Source organism: Schistocerca cancellata, chromosome 1 (genome assembly GCF_023864275.1).
Source record: "Schistocerca cancellata isolate TAMUIC-IGC-003103 chromosome 1, iqSchCanc2.1, whole genome shotgun sequence".
Classification (NCBI taxonomy): domain Eukaryota; kingdom Metazoa; phylum Arthropoda; class Insecta; order Orthoptera; family Acrididae; genus Schistocerca; species Schistocerca cancellata.
In genome coordinates, this window is record NC_064626.1 from 618,587,836 (window position 1) to 618,609,577 (window position 21,742).

Here is a 21,742-nt window from a genome sequence, read left to right on the forward strand (position 1 = left end):
ATAGGGGATCCAGTATTAGAATCGGAATTTAAAAGAGCTTTGGAGGACTTACGGTCAAATAAGGCAGAAGGGATAGATAACATTCCACCAGAATTTCTAAAATCACTGTGGGAAGTGGCAACAAAACGACTATTCACGTTGGTGTGTATAATATATGAGTCTGGCGATATACCATCTGACTTTCGGAAAAGCATCATTCACACAATTCCGAAGACGGCAAGAGCTTACAAGTGCGACAATTATCGCACAATCAGCTTAACAGCTCATGCATCGAAGCTGCTAACAAGAATAATATACAGAAGAATGGAAAAGAAAATTGAGAATGCGCTAGGTGACGATCAGTTTGGCTTTAGGAAAAGTAAAGGGACGAGAGAAGCAATTCTGACGTTACGGCTAATAATGGAAGCAAGGCTAAAGAAAAATCAAGACACTTTCATAGGATTTGTCGACCTGGAAAAAGCGTTCGACAATATAAAATGGTGCAAGCTGTTCGAGATTCTGAAAAAAGTAGGTGTAAGCTATAGGGAGAGACGAGTCATATACAATATGTACAACAACCAAGAGGGAATAATAAGAGTGGACGATCAAGAACGAAGTGGTCGTATTAAGAAGGGTGTAAGACAAGGCTGTAGCCTTTCGCCCCTACTCTTCAATCTGTACATCGAGGAAGCAATGATGGAAATAAAAGAAAGGTTCAGGAGTGGAATTAGAATACAAGGTGAAAGGATATCAATGATACGATTCGCTGATGACATTGCTATCCTGAGTGAAAGTGAAGAAGAATTAAATGATCTGCTGAACGGAATGAACAGTCTAATGAGTACACAGTATGGTTTGAGAGTAAATCGGAGAAAGACGAAGGTAATGAGAAGTAGCAGAAATGAGAACAGCGAGAAACTTAACATCAGAATTGATGGTCACAAAGTCAATGAAGTTAAGGAATTCTGCTACCTAGGCAGTAATATAACCAATGACGGACGGAGCCAGGAGGACATCAAAAGCAGACTTGCTATGGCAAAAAAGGCATTTCTGGCCAAGAGAAGTCTACTAATATCAAATACCGGCCTTAATTTGAGGAAGAAATTTCTGAGGATGTACGTCTGGAGTATGGTAGTATGGTAGTGAAACATGGACTGTGGGAAAACCGGAACAGAAGAGAATCGAAGCATTTGAGATGTGGTGCTATAGACGAATGTTGAAAATTAGGTGGACTGATAAGGTAAGGAATGAGGAGGTTCTACGCAGAATCGGAGAGGAAAGGAATATGTGAAAAACACTGATAAGGAGAAGGGATAGGATGATAGGACATCTGCTAAGACATGAGGGAATGACTTCCATGGTACTAGAGGGAGCTGTAGAGGGCAAAAACTGTAGAGGAAGACAGAGATTGGAATACGTCAAGCAAATAATTGAGGACGTAGGTTGCAAGTGCTACTCTGAGATGAAGAGGTTAGCACAGGAAAGGAATTCGTGGCGGGCCGCATCAAACCAGTCAGTAGACTGATGACCAAAAAAAAAAGTCTGAGCTTCTAGTTAGAGTTCCGGAGGCTTTTGCACTTCGCAATTGAAAGTTGGTTGCCAGGAATCTTCTCCTTCTAAATGGAGTACGGACGCCTTTTCGCTAAAGCAAATGGTCCCTGTCTCACTGTGAGGACAAAGTGAAAAATTCTCGGCTCTCTAGCTTTTTAAATGAAGAGTGAAAATACTGTATAGCTACAAACTTCTTTAGACATACTGTTACTTGGAAGTCAAGGTATGAAAAAAATTATGAACAAGGTCAACATTGCACTAATTCGTGCGCCTTGTCCACCAGTCTTCTGAGTGCATTTTTGTGCACAGGTCCATTGCCGATGAGAGATGTTTTTCTTTTTTCTTTCTACTCAACAACTCCTTCATGTAAACTGTACGGAAAACTTGCGAAAGGTTTCCCGATTATTGTTTTATCCTTTGTGAGAAAAATGATGTGGAGAATCCCCTTTTCCTCCTGGAAAACGTTGACCGTAATGTTTCTGGCAGATGAAGGTGACTTTGCATTTTATTTTATGTAATCTTTTTTTCTTCAAGGCGCCCTCATCAGCCTACTAGTTTGCCACTGTTTCGGATTTGGCGTCAACTGACGAGCCAGCGTCTTATCCAATGCATCAAATTGGTGCAGAAAATCAAATTTGGCACATTACTGAGAAATTCCTATTTGCATTTCCTTTAGTGCACCATTAACAAATGTAGCACAAACCAGAATGTCCTAATGCGAAATGCATGCTGTGTCTAGGTCGTTAGCGACTTCGTATACCTTTAATCGCCATATTTGTATTTCGTTTAGGTCACCATTCAACAAATATGGCACAAACCGAAATGCCTTAACGCAAAATGCGTTCTACGTGTAAATCGCTAGCGATTTGATATATCTTTAATAGCCACTCGTCGTGTACCCTAATAGAACTCTTTCTTGATGTTTTTATCTGTGGTTGCAATTTTGGTAAGTTCTTCACGTGAATCTTCTGAACGAGAAATATGATCAACTATGAAATTAGCTATTCTCATCTTAACGATCGAAACAGAAGGGATGCGTTATAAGCTTCGGACAAATATCTGTCGGCTTTATACAGTGTCCCTGTATCGCACAGAACGCAGCACTTCCCGACTGTTTGTGTAAGTATTCTTACACGCAACAATAAAAAGTGAAAATAGAGAAGAAAATGTTGTGATGTATGTACGCAAAGGACACTATTAATTCTGCACCGTTTACTTCATCTTGTTCCGAATTCCATGGACAAGACATGTAACACTCAATTTACGTGTACTGTCACTTGCTACTAACATCTAATCACGAATAAATTACAAAGTACACGGTAAAGTGACATCTGACCTGGAAAATGAAACAAATAATCTCTGCGTTTAAAACTATGTTCCAACTGATTTCTTTCAGAAGGAAATTTGCTTATCTGTATATAATCATTCAGGATTCTCAGACTCCTTTTCTTAACCACTGAAAGCTAAGGAATAGACTCTTTACAAATCGTTGTTAGCTACGGACGAATTTTCTTTTACATTTTTCAGAACTACACTTTTATACTGTACTAGGAAAATTGATTATGTTCACCTTTGAGCATTTTCTGGTTTCTTCTCGTTGCTATTACAAAAGAATGCATATTCACTGGCAGAACCCGAAACGTTCAATGTAAAATATGGTTTAGTAAGTAAAATAGAGACCACTCTGCTGGATGGAAAATGTTCTTCGAATGGATTCATGTTACAGAATAACTTCATAGTCGGAATGATCACGGTAAGATACCTTCTGTATGTCACGTACTTCATTTCAAGAACTCGTGTAATCGTGATGCCAGATGCTTCAATTAAGGACTCCTACAACCGTACCACGGTGAGCCTTGGTACAAACCCTAGAAACTAAGAAACGCTTTACTGTGAGACTTGATTGGGGGTACCGCGTATCTACTGGGATGTCTCAGACAGAGTGATCTAGTTAGACGAGACGAACTAGAAATGAGTTCACAACAAGGGTGAAACTCCTCAACATTCGCCTCGCATCTACGAAGATGTGACGGAAAGTGTAGTGTAACTGCACAACCACAGGCACAGATGTGACAGCTCTAACAGGAATAAAAGCAAGCCACTGCAACAATCCTCCGAAAAGAACGGCAGTCATATATAAACAGTGCGCCCAAAAGAAAAACGGCTGAGAAACCGCACACCAAAAACCAGCCGGCCGTTGTGGCCGAGCGGTTATAGGCGCTTCAGTCCGGAAGCGCGCTGCTGCTACGGTCGCAGGTTCGAATCCTGCCTCGGGCATGGATGTGTGTGATGTCCTTAGGTTAGTTAGTTTTAAGTAGTTCTAAGTCTAGGGGACTGATGACCTCAGATGTTAAGTCTCATAGTGCTCAGAGCCATTTTCGAACCAAAAACCAATCTGAACATTATGCGAAAAATGATTAGCATATCTGTTAGGAGTTTTTGGTGCATAATGGAGCGAGTTTTTGAGTTCACAGGCTAAACCAGGACCCATATGAAGAAATGGAAAACGAAGGATCCCAATGTTTCTCATACCACTTCATTCAGAAAACACCGGCAGAAATGAATGCACGAAAATTGGTCTGGAATCACAAAAGCAAATTTGTAAGAATAAAGATCAAGAGCCTGGTGACGTTCTGAGACTCGTACAGATAACCAACTTTACGATTATATTGGACTTTTCTGCAAAACTGTCTTTCACTTGATCATGTTTTCTCGTGTTTGGAGACTTTCCGGAAATTATATTGTGATGAATTTACCGTTTAAGTAATTTTACACGATATTCCGGAACCACTGTTCGGAAAATTTTAATCAAATGTACTAAATGTTTCTCTCTCTTTTCATGAATTGCCATATTGCAAGCGGCTGTCATTTCTAGAATATGAAACGATGTAAATACTTTACTTCATGTTACCTTATCAAAGCTGTAGCAACATTCATTGTCTTTCGCTGTTGAATTATTATGCGTGAGTGCTCGTGCAACTCCTAACTGCATGAACTGCAAATACTGGATCTTACATGGAATGTAGCAGGAGCAAAATTTCAAGGAACAATGGAACACTAAAGTTGCTAAGTAAGTGCACAGCAGGGTTTCTTCGCTATGAGCACTAAACATGAATTCATACTACTCTAACATTAACATCATATCATAGAGAGCAAGGGCACACTATGCATATCATTAGCATGATGGCACATCCTATAATTCTGAAGAGGCGGTAACTACACTTTTTCACATTTACGTACCATGAAAATTAGAACTTCTACCTGTAGAAATTTGCCTTCCTATATTGTGGCTCATGTACCCATGTGTAATTTCGGGCCTGGGTCAAGGCTATACAAGTGTAGCTGTGTTAGTGTCTAGTGCACTCAGATATCACACAGGGAGAGTGGGCACCTCATTGTATCAGCGGTCTCCCATCGTAATTAAGCTCAGGTTCTAGTACGTCCAGACATGTACAACTCAAGGGCATACTTGACAGTAGTCGAAAAATTACAAACGCGTCAAGATCATTATCAAGACCAATACGGTCCTTGTTTAACAGGTTGACGGCGTCGATAGTTTGTCCGAAGATACTGAAGAATGGCCACACAATCAGTTCAAACAGTCAACTCAATGAGAATCCAAACATGCACTGAGAAACCCAGTGTATATTCCTACCTGATCGTGACATGACAGGGGAGTGGTCAGTGGATCCGTTATATGTTGGTCCACCAACTAAATATCAGTCACGAGGGTAGACTGGCCACGTTAACACACTGCAAAAGTTAAAGCGCATCATCAAGACCAAACGCTCAGGAATATTGAAGGATAACGCCCAACTACATGTTGCCGAGGTTGTTCAAAGAACGCTCAAGAAGCTTTTCTAGGATACCTTAACGAATTTTCCCTACAGTCCCCATCTCTCTCCGTGCGATTTCCGTAGTTTTGGCCGTGGATTTACTTACGGACAAAGAGGTTCACGCCAGGGTACAATCACGGTACTATAGACAACAGCAAACGTTTCCCCGTGAAGTCATTGAGCGTCTCACAGTGGGGTAAATGTATTAACAGTTATAGCGATTACTTTCGAAATAATAAACAATGTACTTACTTTTTCCATTTGTCTGGTTTTTAATTGACTGTGCCGGCCGAAGTGGCCGAGCGGTTCTAGGCGCTACAGTCTGGAACCGCGCGACCGCTACGGTCGCAGGTTCGAATCCTGCCTCGGGCATGGATGTGTGTGATGTTCTTAGGTTAGTTAGGTTTAAATAGTTCTAAGTTCTAGGGGACTGATGACCACAGCAGTTAAGTCCCATAGTGCTCAGAGCCATTTGAACCATTCTTTTATTTGACTGTCCCTTATAGCCGTAAGTTTCGGAATACATTTCGGGAACAGCATTAACAGGCTTTCGCCCAGACTTACAAGGAAGAGAATTATTAGCTAACGAGACGAGATAATCTAGGTGTTCATTACAAAAATCCACTCAGTGAATATCACTGAACAGTATTTGTATTTTTTTCATTCCGTTTCACATTCATCCTGCAAGGAGAGGGAGATGAGGCACCCAGGACAGATCGAAATTACACAGTGAAAAATGTGTATGATGAGTTCTTAAACTATTCATAGAGATAAATAATATATCATTGTGAAAAACAAAGGAACAACAATCATTTACCTATTGAGGACTGATGCGTGGTGCAAAGAAACATGTTGTTTTGTTGTTGCTGTGGTCTTCCGTCCTGAGACTGGTTTGATGCAGCTCTCCATGCTACTCTATCCTGTGCAAGCTTCTTCATCTCCCAGTACCTACTGCAGCCTACATCCTTCTGAATCTGCTTAGTGTATTCATCTCTTGGTCTCCCTCTACGATTTTTACCCTCCACGCTGCCCTCCAATACTAAATTGGTGATCCCTCGATGTCTCAGAACATGTCCTACCAACCGATCGCTTCTTCTAGTCAAGTTGTGCCACAAGCTCCTCTTCTCCCCAATTCTATCCAATACCTCCTCATTAGTTATGTGATCAACCCATCTAATCTTCAGCATTCTTCTGTAGGACCACATTTCGAAAGCTTCTATTCTCTTCTTGTCTAAACTATTTATCGTCTACGTTTCACTTCCATACATGGCTACACTCCATACAAATACTTTCAGAAACGACTTATTGACATTTAAATCTATAATCGATGTTAACAAATGTTTCTTCTTCAGAAACGCTTTCCTTGCCATTGCCAGTCTACATTTTAAATCCTCTCTACTTCGACCATCATCAGTTATTTTGCTCCCCAAATAGCAAAACTCCATTACTACTTTAAGTGTCTCGTTTCGTAATCTAATTCCGTCAGCACCACCCGACTTAAATTGACTACATTCCAATATTCTCGTTTTGCTTTTGTTGATGTTCATCTTATATCCTCCTTTCAAGATGCTGTCCATTCCGTTCAACTGCTCTTCCAAGTCCTTTGCTGTCTCTGACAGAATTACAATGTCATCGGCGAACCTCAAAGTTTTTATTTCTTCTCCATGGACTTTAATACCTACTCCGAATTTTTCTTCTGTTTCCTAAACTGCTTGCTCAATATACAAATAGAATAACATAGGGGATAAGCTACAACCCTGTCTCACTCCCTTCCCAACCACTGCTTCCCTTTCATGCCCATCGCTCTTATAACTGCCATCTGGTTTCTGTACAAACTGTAAATATCCTTTCGCTCCCTGTATTTTACCCCTGCCACCTTCAGAATTTGAAAGAGTATTCCAGTCAACATTGTCAAAAGCTTTCTCTAAGTCTAAAAATGCTAGAAATGTAGGTTTGCCTTTCCTTAATCTATTTTCTAAGATAAGTCGTAGGGTCAGTATTGCCTCACGTGTTACAAGATTTCTGAGGAATCCAAACTGATCTTCGCCGAGGTCGGCTTCTACCAGTTTTTCCATTCCCCCGTAAAGAATTCGTGTTAGTATTTTGCAGCTGTGACTTATTAAGCTGATAGTTTGGTAATTTTCACATCTGTCAACACCTGCTTTCTTTTGGATTGGGATTCTTATATTCTTTTTGGAGTCTGAGGGTATTTCGCCTGTCTCATACATCTTGCTCACCAGATGGTAGAGTTTTGTCAGGACTGGCTCTCCAAAGGTTGTCAGTAGTTCTAATGGAATGTTGTCTACTCCGGGGGCCTTGTTTCGACTCAGGTCTTTCAGCGCTCTGTCAGACTCTTCACACAGCCTCATATCTCCCATTTCATCTTCATCTACATCCTCTTCCATTTCCATAATATTGTCCTCAAGTACATCGCCCTTGTATAGGCCCTCTATATACTCCTTCCACCTTTCTGCTTTCCCTTCTTTGCTTAGAACTGGGTTTCCATCAAAGCTCTTGATATTCATGCACGTGGTTGTCCTTTCTCCAAAGGTCTCTTTAATTTTCCTGTAGGCAGTATCTATCTTACCCCTAGTGAGATAAGCCTCTACATCTTTACACTTGTCCTCTAGCCATCCCTGCTGAGCCATTTTGCACTTTCTGTCGATATCATTTTTGAGACGTTTGTATTCCTTTTTGCCTGCTTCATTTACTGCATTTTTAAATATTCTCCTTCCATCAATTAAATTCTATATTTCTTCTGTTACCCAAGGGTTTCTACTAGCCCTCGTCTTTTTACCTATTTGATCCTCTGCTGCCTTCACTATTTCATCCCTCAAAGCTACCCATTCTTCTTCTACTGTATTTCTTTCCCCCATTCCTGTCAATTGTTCCCTTATGCTCTCCCTGAAACTCTGTACAATCTCTGTTTCTTTCAGTTTATCCAGGTCCCATCTCCTTAAATTCGCACCTATTTGCAGTTTCTTCCGTGTTAATCTACAGTTCATAATCAATAGATTGTGGTCAGAGTCCACATCTGCCCCTGGAAATGTCTTACAATTTAAAACCTGGTTCCTAAATCTCTGTCTTACCATTATATAATCTATCTGATACCTTTTAGTATCTCCAGGGTTCTTCCATGTATACAACCTTCTTTCATGATTCTTAAACCAAGTGTTAGCTATGATTAAGTTATGCTCTGCGCAAAATTCTACCAGGTGGCTTCCTCTTTTACTTCTTAGCCCCAATCCATATTCACCTACTATGTTTCCTTCTCTCCGTTTTCCTACTGACGAATTCTAGTCACCCATGGCTATCAAATTTTCGTCTCCCTTCACTACCTGATTAATTTCTTTTATCTCATCATACATTTCATCAATTTCTTCGTCATCTGCAGAGCTAGTTGGCATATAAACTTGTACTACTGTAGTAGGCGTGGGCTTCGTGTCTATCTTGGCCACAATAATGCGTTCACTATGCTGTTTGTTGTAGCTTACCCGTACATCTATTTTTTTTATTCATTATTAAACCTACTCCTGCATTACCCCTATTTGATTTTGTATTTATAACCCTGAATTCACCTGACCAGAATTCTTGTTCTTCCTACCACCGAACTTCACTAATTCCCACTATATCTAACTCTAACCTATCCATTTCCCTTTTCAAATTTTCTAACGTACCTGCCCGATTAAGGGATCTGACATTCCACGCTCCGATCCGTAGACCGCCAGTTTTCTTTATCTTGATAACGACGTCCTCTTGAGTAGTCCCCACCCGGTGATCCGAATGTGGGACTATTTTACCTCCGGAATATTTTACCCAAGAAGACGCCATCATCATTTAATCACACAGTAAAGCTGCATGCCCTCGGGAAAAATTACGGCTGTAGTTTCCCCTTGCTTTCAGCCATTCGCAGTACCAGAACAGCAAGGCCATTTTGGTTAGTGTTACAAGGCCAGATCAGTCTATCATCCAGACTGTTGCCCCTGCAACTACTGAAAAGGCTGCTACCCCTCTTCAGGAACCACACGTTTGTCCGGCCCCTCAACAGATACCCCTCCGTTGTGGTTGCACCTACTGTACGGCTATCTGCATCGTTGAGGCACGCAAGCCTCCCCACCAACGGCAAGATCCGTGGTTCATGGGGCGGGGGGGGGGGGGGGGGGGGGCAAAGAAACATGTGAAAAAAAAAACGCTCTTAATCTTTTTTAAGTTAGAGTATACACGTTCACATAGACAAACGCACAGACACGCATAATACATTCTCGCAGTAGCAGCGAGACTGATGATTGAATATCGATTCTTAAAAGTTGTTGCCTGGGTAGGTGAAAGTGGGGTGAGTGTAGAAAAGGACGCACGAAGCAAGGAGGGTTTATGGAAGGATGTAAAAGCCAAGAAGAGGATAGCAAGATAGGGTGAAGCATGTCTTGTTGTACAGCTGTACAACAAGAGGAAAGGAATTCAGAGGGTAGAGCATATATAGGGAGAGGAAGGGGAAGAAAGGCCGGGGGAGAGTAACGGAAAGGAGAGCAAAAAATTGGGACAGGGGTGGAAAAAAGGAGGAGAAGAAGGGAGAGAGAGAGAGAGAGAGAGAGAGAGAGAGAGAGAGAGAAAGAGAGGAAGAGATTTCCTAAGTGGGTCGGATAACGAACGGCGGTTGGAGAAGACAGTGCACAATGTAGATGGGGAAGGACTGGTGTGGACAGAAAAGAGAATGGAAAAGGTAAGGTGAGGCAGTGGGAAGCAAATTAGAGGAGATTTAGGACAGAGCTATTGCAAGAGTATAGGATGCTGGCGAGACAATTCCTATTTGCATAGTTGGGGAAACATCAAAGACGCTACTCACTTACTCCACTGCCTTTCCACAGTTCCTGTCCCATACCCGCCAGACTCACTTGGTCACTGTGGATGGCCAGCTCCTATGGCCTAGCGGTAGGCGCTTCAGTCTCAGTCCAGAACCGCGCTGCTGCTACGGTCGCAGGTTCGAATCCTGCCTCGGGTATGGATGTGTGTGATGTCCTTAGGTTAGTTAGGTTTAAATAGTTCTAAGTTCTAGGGGACTGATGATCTCAGATGTTATGTCCCATAGAGCTTAGAGCCACTGTGTAAGTCCTTGTATATAAACATCCACCGTGCCTGTGCCTTGCGGCCATGGAACACTAACTCAGCCTCAATCTCTTTCCTAATCCTCCTAGGCTACTACATACGGATCCCTAGTCCACAAGAAAATCTGTCGTACTGCCATTGGTAATCACATCGCCCATCCTAAACCAACTTATTTATGGGCCACCTGGAGGAATCCTTCCTATCCAAACACCTAAATCCTTTGTCCGGTTCATGTTCACTGATAACATTTTCATGATCTGGAATCTTAGCAATCTCAGCCTTTCCATCAAAATCTCAACTCATACTCCCACACATACTTCACCCATTCCTTTTCACCTGAAAGTACCACTTTTCAAGAGGTCAATCTCCACCTCTCAGATGTCTTCATAACTATAGCCGTTCATACAAAGCACAAAGATAGCACCTGTCGTCTACGGGTTGCCGGCATGGTAGCTCAGCGTGTTCGGTCAGAGGGCCTCTGTAATAAAGAATTGAGTGAAGCCGAATCAACGATGAACTTGAACAGGTGTCATGGGATGTCCGCCCCGAACAATTTCAACGAACAATAATGAGCATAATGAGATAAGCAAAAAAAAAAAAAAAAAAAAAAAAAGAGCGTCTTTGACTAGTAATGAAAACGTCCTCGCTCCCAGTTTACAACACAGCCACCGCTTAAATTTTGATTAATAATCAGCATTGGCCGCCGAAGATTTCCAGCATAGTAAAAAGTCACCTCCATTCTGATAACGGCCTCGTGAAAGAGGGCAAAGGAGCGGACAGAAGTTCAGGGCACTCTCTTGTCCTTGGGGGTGGAAAACTGCCCCTAAAGGCGGAACAATCAGCAATGATCAAAGGCATGAGAATGCAGAAACCAATGGAAACCACTGCATTAAAGACACATAACGTGGCCTGTAATTAGAAAACGGTCATGATGGTCCCTCCATTGGCAAAAGATTTCGGAACATTCCTAGTTCGGACGTCCGGGAGGGGACTGCCACGGGGAAGTGACCATGAGAAAGAACTGAATAACCAACGAAAGAATAACGTATTACGAATCGGGGCGTGGAATGTTGGAAGGTTGAACGCGGTAGGGAAGTTAGAAAACCGGAAAAGGAAAATGCAGAGGCTTAATCTAGATACAGTAGCGAACAGTGAAGTGAGACGTAAAGAAGACAAGGATTTCCGGTCAGATGAGTATAGGGTAGTATCAACAGCAGCACAGAATGGTGTAACGCGAGTAGGATTCGTTATGAATAGGGAGGTAGGGCAGTGAGTGTGTTACTGTGAACAATTCAGTGATAAGGTGATTCTTATCACAATCGACAGCAAACCAACCCCGGCAACGACAGTTCAGGTATACGTGCTGACGTCGTCGGTTGAAGACGAAGAGATAGAGGAAGTAAATGAGGTTACTGAAAGGGTAATACAGTACATAAAGTGAGGTGAAAATAGTCATGGGAGACTGGAATGCAGTTGTAAGGAAAGGAGCAGAAGAAAAGGTCACAAGAGAATATGAGCTTTGACATGGAATGAGAGACGAGAAAGACTAATTGAGTTCTGTGATAAATTTCAGCTAGTAGTAGTGAGTACTCTGTTCAACAATCACAAGAGGAGGAGGAGGTATAGTTGGAAAAGGCTGGGTGATACGGCAAGATCTCAGTTAGATTACATGGTGGTCAGACAGAGATTCCGAAATCAGACACTGGATTGTTAAGCGTACCCAGGAGCAGATATACACTAAGGTCACAATGTAATAATGATGAAGTTTAAAAGATTAGTCAGGAAGATTCAAAAGCAAAGAAATGGGACACGGAAATACTAAGGAATGACGAGATACGCTTGAAGTTCTCTAAGGCTATAGATACAGCAATAAGGAATAGAACAGTAGGAGGTACGGTTGAGGAGGAATGGACGTCTTTAAAAAGGGAAATCACGGAAGTTGGAAAGAAAAACATTGGTACGAAGAAGGTAACTGCGAAGAAACCATGGGTAACAGAAGAAATACTGCAGTTGATCGATGAAATAAAGAATTAGAAAAATGTTCAGAGAAATTCAGGAATACAGAAATAAATAGGAAGTGCAGGGAAGCTAATATGGAATGGCTACATAAATAGTGTGAAGAAATCGGAAAAGAAACGATTGTCGGGATCTCTATTAAAATCTTTCATTTGCTAACTATCCCTATCAGTAGTTAGTGCCTTCAGTAGTTTGAATCTTTTATTTAGCTGGCAGTAGTGGCGCTCGCTGTATTGCAGTAGTTCCAGTAACGAAGATTTTTGTGAGGTAAGTTATTTGTGAAAGGTATAGTTTAATGTTAGTCAGGGCCATTGTTTTGTAGGGATTATTGAAAGTCAGATTGCGTTGCGCTAAAAATATTGTGTGTCAGGTTAAGCAAAGTCGTGTATAAATTGCTCAAAGGTGCGCCTCTGGTGGCCCACCAATACCATATTCTCTACCAGGACTACAGTGGGTCTGCTCTGTGACGACCTACCTAACAATCTTCTTCAAAACGTCGAATGACTCTGCTGTGGGTTTGCTCTGTTGTGGCCCATTACCTGTCAGCATGTCAAGAGTCAGCACTGTCTTTCCGTTGGAAGGACACCACTACTTCTTCAAGACTGCATGGACATCCACTACTTCCGTGTGCATTGTCTTTTACTGCTCAGACTTTGACAAAAGAAACGGCAGTTTTACTGTGATGAATGATCAGGACTGTCTTTATGGACTGTGAGAAAATTTTAGCTTTTGACCAACATTGTATAAATAAGTGTGTGCATTTGATATCTTTGTTGTTGTAATTATGAAAAATTTTTTCAAATCATTATTGGCCACTGCCCAAAAATATTTTGTAAAAATTTTTTGTGGGGAGCATTGGGGCTATGTAAGTAGGCTGTTTATGTTTTCTTATTGGCAACGTTACGTAGCGCTCTATATGAAAATCACTGGCTGTGCTGTGTGCAGTCTGTGGCTAGTTTGCATTGTTGTCTGCCATTGTAGTGTTGGGCAGCGGCAGCTGGATGTGAACAGCGCGTAGCGTTGCGCAGTTGGAGGTGAGCCGCCAGCAGTGGTGGATGTGGGGAGAGAGATGGCGGAAGTTTTGAAATTACATATATTATGACTTGTGATGATATTAAGGTAAATACAATGTTTGTTCTCTATTAAAATCTTTCATTTGCTAACTATCCCTATCAGTAGTTAGTGACTTCCGTAGTTTGAATCTTTTATTTAGCTGGCAGTAGTGGTGCTCGCTGTATTGCTATAGCTTGAGTAATGAAGATTTTTGTGAGGTAAGTTATTTGTGAAAGGTATAGTTTAATGTTAGTCAGGGCCATTCTTTTGTAGGGATTTTTGAAAGTCAGATTGCGTTGCGCTAAATAATATTGTGTGTCAGTTTAAGCACAGTCTGTCAGGTTAAGGACACTCATGTATAATTTTTCTAAGGGGACGTTTCAACTGACTCGGCACATAGGAAAGTCAAAACAACCTTCAGTGAAATTAACAACGGGAATTCCACAGTGAAATTAAGACGAGAGAGCGAATAGATGGAAAGAGTGCACTGAAGGCCTCTATTAGGGGGAAAGATTTGTGCGACGTGATAGAAGAAGAAACAGGAGTCGATATGGAAGAGATAAGGGACTCAGTATTAGAATCAGAATTTTAGAAAATCTCGGAGTATAAGATCAAACAAGGCAGAAGGGGTAGATAACATTATATGAGAATTTCTAAAATCAGTGTAGGATGTTGGTGTGTAGAATGTATGAGTCTGGTGTAATACCATCTGACTTTCGGAAAAATATCATCCACATAATTCCGAAGACAGCAAGAGCTGACAAGTGCGAGAATTATCGCATAATCAGCTTAACAACTGACGCATCCAAGTTTCTGACAAGGATAATAAAATGAAGCATAGAGAAAAAAACTGAGGAGGTGTTAGATGACTATTAGTTTGGCTTTAGAAAAGGTAATGGCACCAGAGAGGCAATTCTGACGCTGTAGTTGATACTGGAAGCAAGACTAAAGAAAAATCAAGACACGTTCATAGCATTTGTCGACCTGGGAAAAGCGTTCGACAATGTAAAATGGTGCAAGATGTTCGAAATACTGAGAAAAATAGGGGTAAGCTGTGGGGAGAACCGGTTAATATACAATATGTACAAGAGCCAAGAGGAAATAACAAGAGGGGACGGTCAAGAACGAAGTGCTTGGATTATAAAGGGTGTAAGATAAGGATGAAGTCTTTCGCCCTTACTGTTCAATCTGTACATCGAAGAAGCAATGATGTATATAATGGAAAGGTTCAGGAGTGGGATTAAAATTCTAGGCTAAAGGATATCAATTATACGATTACTATCCTGAGTGAAAGTAGAGAAGAAATACACGATCAGCTGAATGGAAGGAACAGTCTAGTGAGTACAGAATGTTGACTGAGTGTATCGAAGGACTAGGAAAGTAATGAGAAGTAGCAGAAATGAGAATATTGAGGCACTTAAAATCAGGATTGATGCTCACGAAGTGGAAGAAGTTAAGGAATCTTGTTATCTAGGCAGCAAAATAACGAATGACGGACGGAGCAAGGAGAACATCAAAAACAGATTAGTATTGGCAAAAAGGTCATTCCCGGCCAAGAGAAGACTACCGGTATCAAATATCGGCATTAATCTGAGGAAGGAATTTTTGAGAATGTACGTTTGGAGCACAGAATTGTATGGTAGTGAAACATGGACTAGGAAAACCGGAACAGAAGAGAATCGAAGCTATTGATTTCTGGTGCTAAACGTGCTGCATACCATAACACTAATGACTTCAATAGCTGATCCACTGCGTGGGCCATGTGGATACTCCCTTCAAGGACAAGTTTCTCTGAACTATGTAGGTGGGAATTGTCTCTCCAGCACATCCTCCTCTAGCAGTCTCTCTGAACAAAACCTTCGCTAAGTTGCTTCACACTGTCTCTTCTTACCTGTTCTACTTTCTCAGCTGCCACACCACCACTCCTTCCCCATCCAGATCATATACTGCCTTTTACGACCACTCCTCCCCCTTTCCAATGCGGGATCTCTGTACCCCTTTTTCCCAACCTGTCCCCTTTTCTCCAACTCACTATCTTACTATCTACCCTTCCTGTTTCCTCTTCATCACCCCCTTCCCTCGCTCCTCCAATCCTCTTCCTCTCTCTATCGTTGTATGCTCTAACCTCGGAACTTTTTTCGTATTTTTCTTTTGTAAGCATGGGTCCACAACCGCTGCAGAGTTATTGAGATCAGTCATTGTCCTGCGTAGGCTGTTTTTACTTTTGAAATAAACATTTTATTTAATGCTTTTGCAGTATTAGCTAATTTCACCTCTTATGGCATTTTCAAGCTCCTTCATCGCAATGAAAAACTATAGTCAAAATTTTGATTTGTTAAGACGTTGACCACGTGATGTGGAGTTTTATTTGAAATTTGGGCTAATGGACTTTAATGTAGTTTACGCTAGCATAGCGACAAAGACCCAGGTAAGAGTTTGATTTTATCATTTTACATATGGAATTCACGTCTGTGAAAGTTGTGTACATTACCACCACGTCCACAAATAACCTTTAATAGAGATACCACAGTAATGAGTGGAAGATATATGACTACAGTTTTTCAATGTGACGAAGATGCTTGAGAATTTCCAAGGGGACGTAGTAAGCAAGCAGCGCACAAGCATGAAAAAAGTGTTTATTTCAAAAATAAAAGCAGCTCACGCAGGAATTGACATCTCTCAATATCGTTTCGACCTGTCATGAAGCCGCTGAGTCATCTGGTGAAAGACCTGCCTCACCCTACCCTATTGTTACCTTCTCGCCTCGTGAGTCCTTCCCTACCCCTTCCCCACTCCACCTACCCAGGCAACTACTTTTGATAATAGATAAAATCAACAAGCAGTCTTGCTGCTACCACGATTTTGTACGTTTGGGTGTTTGTGTGGTTGTGTGCGCGACTGTGTCGTCTTACTAGAAAAAGACTAAGAGTTCGAAAGCTAGAGTTAACTGTTTTCTATTACGTGTTTCTGTGCGCCGAACAGCAGTCTTCTATAAGCGAGTGGTGGCCTTTCCCTTATTTTACATGTTTTTCCATCCAGGAATTTCCATTCTTGTTCTAAACTATCTCGTATGAATTGCTTATACACGGTAATAACTGGTGTATTACTTCAACTGGTCTCTGCTTACATAGCGTGCTTGTAAACTATGACTACGAGCTCAGATGACTTGTAATGAAGACCATGTATGATTTTTAACAGTTACCTATCTCCAAAAACGTACCGTTTTCTTATTGATGGCCAAACGCGTAAAATGATAAATTATACATTCCAGCCTTTATTGTCTGAGAGAGCGACACTGACTATGATTAGGTAGTTACTACATTTATAATAGAGTAATAAATATAGTAACTGTTGCGTAGTGCTAAGGAATTACTCTAACGCGACGTGTTAACAAGTGACGTTGTATGCTCACAGTCTCTTCGCTCACTGATGACCCACATCCTGTTTGACTTTAGTGTAATACCTATTCAGCTGCTTTACAGGGATTAAGATATCTCCTCTAGAAGCACTATAAATGTACACCTGCATCTGCATTTACAATCATCAAGCGACCTGATGTGTGGTGAAGGGTGCAGTGTGTTGGTACATTCTCTCTTTCCTGTTGCAGTCAAGACTGGTGCACGGGAAGAACGGCTGTTGGTAAACCCATGAGTGTGCTCGAATCTCTCTACCAAACGAAGCGGCGCAGTGGTTAGCGCGCTGAACTCGCATATGGGAAGACGACGCTTCGAATCCGCGCTCGGACATACTTATTTAGGTTTTCCGTGACCATATACTGCTTTAGGCAATTGGGGGGATAGTTCCTTTGAAACGGTACGGCCGATTTCCTTCCATATCATTGAAACTTTCTGAGCTTGTGTTCCATCTCTAATGACTTCGATGTCGACGGGACCTTAAACACTAATTTTCTTTCCTTCGAATCTCTCCGATTTTTTGTTCATGATCTTTTCGCGGGATACATGCAAGAGGAATGAATATGTTGACTCTGTCTACTGGGAAAATTCCTTCACTGAATGTCGATAGTAAACAGCACCTTGATGAGCAGCGCCTCTCTTGTAGCGTCTTCCACTGGAGTGCGATGACCTTGGCCATGACGCTTTCGCGCTTACTAAATGAACCTGCGACGAAATGTGTTGCACTTATTTGCGTATTTTCTTTTTCCTGTATCGATAGTTTCTGGTACGGATGCCAGAGTGACGAGTAATATTCAAGCATCGCTTACTTGTAAGCTACCTCTTTCGTGGGTGCACCACACTTACCTATGAATCTCGGTCTGCCATCTGCCTTTCTTGCGATTAGTTTTATATTGGCGTTCCTCTTCAAATCGCTCTGTTCGCATGTTCTCAGTTAGTTATTGGATGTGACTTCTCCTAGCGCTTGTTTGGCAATCCTGTACTACACTACTGGCCATTAAAATTGCTGCACCAAGAAGAAATGCAGATGATAAACAGGTATTCATTGCACAAATATATTATACTAGAACTGACATGTGATTACATTTTCACTCAATTTGGGTAGAATTTTACACAGAGCGTAACTTAATCATAGCTAACCCCTGATTCAAGAATCATGAAAGAAGGTTGTATACATGGAAGAACCCTGGCGATACTAGAAGGTATCAGATAGATTATATAATGGTAAGACAGAGATTCAGGAACCAATTTTAAATTGTAAGACATTCTCAGGGCAAGATGTGGACTCTGACCACAATCTATTGGTTATGAACCGTAGATTAAAACTGAAGAAACTGCAAAAAGGTGGGAATTTAAGGAGATGGGACCTGGATAAACTGAAAGAACCAGAGGCTGTACAGAGTTTCAGGGAGAGCATAAGGGAACAATTGACAGGAATGGGGGAAAGAAATACAGTAGAAGAAGAATGGGTAGCTCTGAGAGATGAAGTAGTGAAGGCGGCAGAGGATCAAGTAGGTAAAAAGACGAGGGCTAGTAGAATTCCTTAGGTAACAGAAGAAATATTGAACTTAATTGATGAAAGGAGAAAATATAAAAACGAAGTAAATGAAGAAGGCAAAAAGGAATACAAACGTCTCAAAAATGAGATCGACAGGAAGTGCAAAATGGCTAAGCAGGGATGGCTAGAAGACAATAGTAAGGATGTAGAGGGTTATCTCACTAGGGGTAAGATAGATACTGCCTACAGGAAAATTAAGAAGACCTTTGGAGAAAAGAGAGCCACTTGTATGAATATCAAGAGCTCAGGTGGAAACCCAGTTCTAAACAAAGAAGGGAAAGCAGAAAGGTGGAAGGAGTATATAGAGGGTCTATACAAGGGCGATGTACTTGAGGACAAAATTATGGAAATGGAAGAGGATGTAGATGAAGATGAAATGGGAGATACGATACTGCGTGAAGAGTTTGACAGAGCACTGAAAGACCTAAGTCGAAACAAGGCCCCCGGAGTAGACAACATTCCATTGGAACTACTGACGGCCTTGGGAGAGCCAGTCCTGACAAAACTCTACCATCTGGTGAGCAAGATGTATGAGACAGGCGAAATACCCTCAGACTCCAAGAAGGATATAATAATTGCAGTCCCAAAGAAAGTAGATGTTGACAGATGTGAAAATTACCAAACTATGTTTAGTAAGTCACAGCTGCAAAATACTAACGTGAATTATTTACAGGGGAATGGAAAAACTGGTAGAAACCGACCTCGGCGAAGATCAGTTTGGATTCCTCAGAAATGTTGGAACACGTGAGGCAATACTGACCCTACGACTTATCTTAGAAGAAAGATTAAGGAAAGACAAACTACGTCTCTAGCATTTGTAGACTTAGAGAAAGCTTTTGAAAATGTTGACTGGAATACTCTTTCAAATTCTGAAGGTGTCAGGGGTAAAATACAGGGAGCGAAAGGATATTTACAATTTGTACCGAAACCAGATGGCTGTTATAAGAGTCGATGGGTATGAAAGGGAAGCAGTGGTTGGGAAGGGAATGAGACAGGGTTGTAGCCTCTCCCCGATGCTATTCAATCTGTATATTGAGCAAGCAGTAAAAGAAACAGAAGAAAAATTCGGAGTAGGTATTAAAATCCATGGAGAAGAAATAAAAACGTTGAGGTTCGCGGACGACATTGTAATTCTGTCAGAGACAGCAAAGGTCTTGGAAGAGCAGTGAACGGAATGGACAGTGTCTTGAAAGAAAGGTATAAGATGAACATCACCAAAAGCAAAACAAGGATAATGGAATGTAGTCGAATTAAGTCGGGTGATGCTGAGGGAATTAGATTGGGAAAAGAGACACTTAAAGTAGTAAAGGAGTTTTGCTATTTGGGGAGCAAAATACATTCCTGGAAATGGAAAAAGGAACACATTGACACCGGTGTGTCAGACCCACCATACTTGCTCCGGACACTGCGAGAGGGCTGTACAAGCAATGATCACACGCACGGCACAGCGGACACACCAGGAACCGCGGTGTTGGCCGTCGAATGGCGCTAGCTGCGCAGCATTTGTGCGCCGCCGCCGTCAGTGTCAGCCAGTTTGCCGTGGCATACGGAGCTCCATCGCAGTCTTTAACACTGGTAGCATGCCGCGACAGCGTGGACGTGAACCGTATGTGCAGTTGACGGACTTTGAGCGAGGGCATATAGTGGGCATGCGGGAGGCCGGGTGGACGTACCGCCGAATTGCTCAACACGTGGGGCGTGAGGTCTCCACAGTACATCGATGTTGTCGCCAGTGGTCGGCGGAAGGTGCACTTGCCCGTCGACCTGGGACCGGACCGCAGCGACGCACGGATGCACGCCAAGACCGTAGGATCCTACGCAGTGCCGTAGGGGACCGCACCGCCACTTCCCAGCAAATTAGGGACACTGTTGCTTCTGGGGTATCGGCGAGGACCATTCGCAACCGTCTCCATGAAGCTGGGCTACGGTCCCGCACACCGTTAGGCCGTCTTCCGCTCACGCCCCAACATCGTGCAGCCCGCCTCCAGTGGTGTCGCGACAGGCGTGAATGGAGGGACGAATGGAGACGTGTCGTCTTCAGCGATGAGAGTCGCTTCTGCCTTGGTGCCAATGATGGTCGTATGCGTGTTTGGCGCCGTGCAGGTGAGCGCCACAATCAGGACTGCATACGACCGAGGCACACAGGGCCAACACCCGGCATCATGGTGTGGGGAGCGATCTCCTACACTGGCCGTACACCACTGGTGATCGTCGAGGGGACACTGAATAGTGCACGGTACATCCAAACCGTCATCGAACCCATCGTTCTACCATTCCTAGACCGGCAAGGGAACTTGCTGTTCCAACAGCACAATGCACGTCCGCATGTATCCCGTGCCACCCAACGTGCTCCAGAAGGTGTAAGTCAACTACCCTGGCCAGCAAGATCTCCGGATCTGTCCCCCATTGAGCATGTTTGGGACTGGATGAAGCGTCGTCTCACGCGGTCTGCACGTCCAGCACGAACGCTGGTCCAACTGAGGCGCCAGGTGGAAATGGCATGGCAAGCCGTTCCACAGGACTACATCCAGCATCTCTACGATCGTCTCCATGGGAGAATAGCAGCCTGCATTGCTGCGAAAGGTGGATATACACTGTACTAGTGCCGACATTGTGCATGCTCTGTTGCCTGTGTCTATGTGCCTGTGGTTCTGTCAGTGTGATCATGTGATGTATCTGACCCCAGGAATGTGTCAATAAAGTTTCCCCTTCCTGGGACAATGAATTCACGGTGTTCTTATTTCAATTTCCAGGAGTGTAACTGATGATGGTCGAAGTAGAGAGGATATGAAATGTAGACTGACAATGGCAAGGAAAGCGTTTCTGAAGAAGAGAAATTTGTTAACATCGAGTAAAGATTTAAATGTCAGGAAATCGTTTCTGAAAGTATTTGTATGGAGTGTAGCCATGTATGGAAGTGAAACATGGACGATGAATAGTTTGGACAAGAAGAGAATAGAAGCTTTCGAAATGCGGTGCTGCAGGAGAATGCTGAAGATTAGATGGGTGGATCACCTAACTAATGAGGAGGTATTGAATAGAATTGGGGAGAAGAGGAGTTTGTGGCACAACTTGACAAGAAGAAGGGACCAGTTGGTAGGACATGTTCTGAGGCATCAAGGGATCACAAATTTAGTATTGGAGGCCAGCGTGGAGGGTAAAAATCGTAGAGGGAGACCAAGAGATGAATACACTAAGGATATTCCGAAGGATGTAGGTTGCAGTAAGTACGG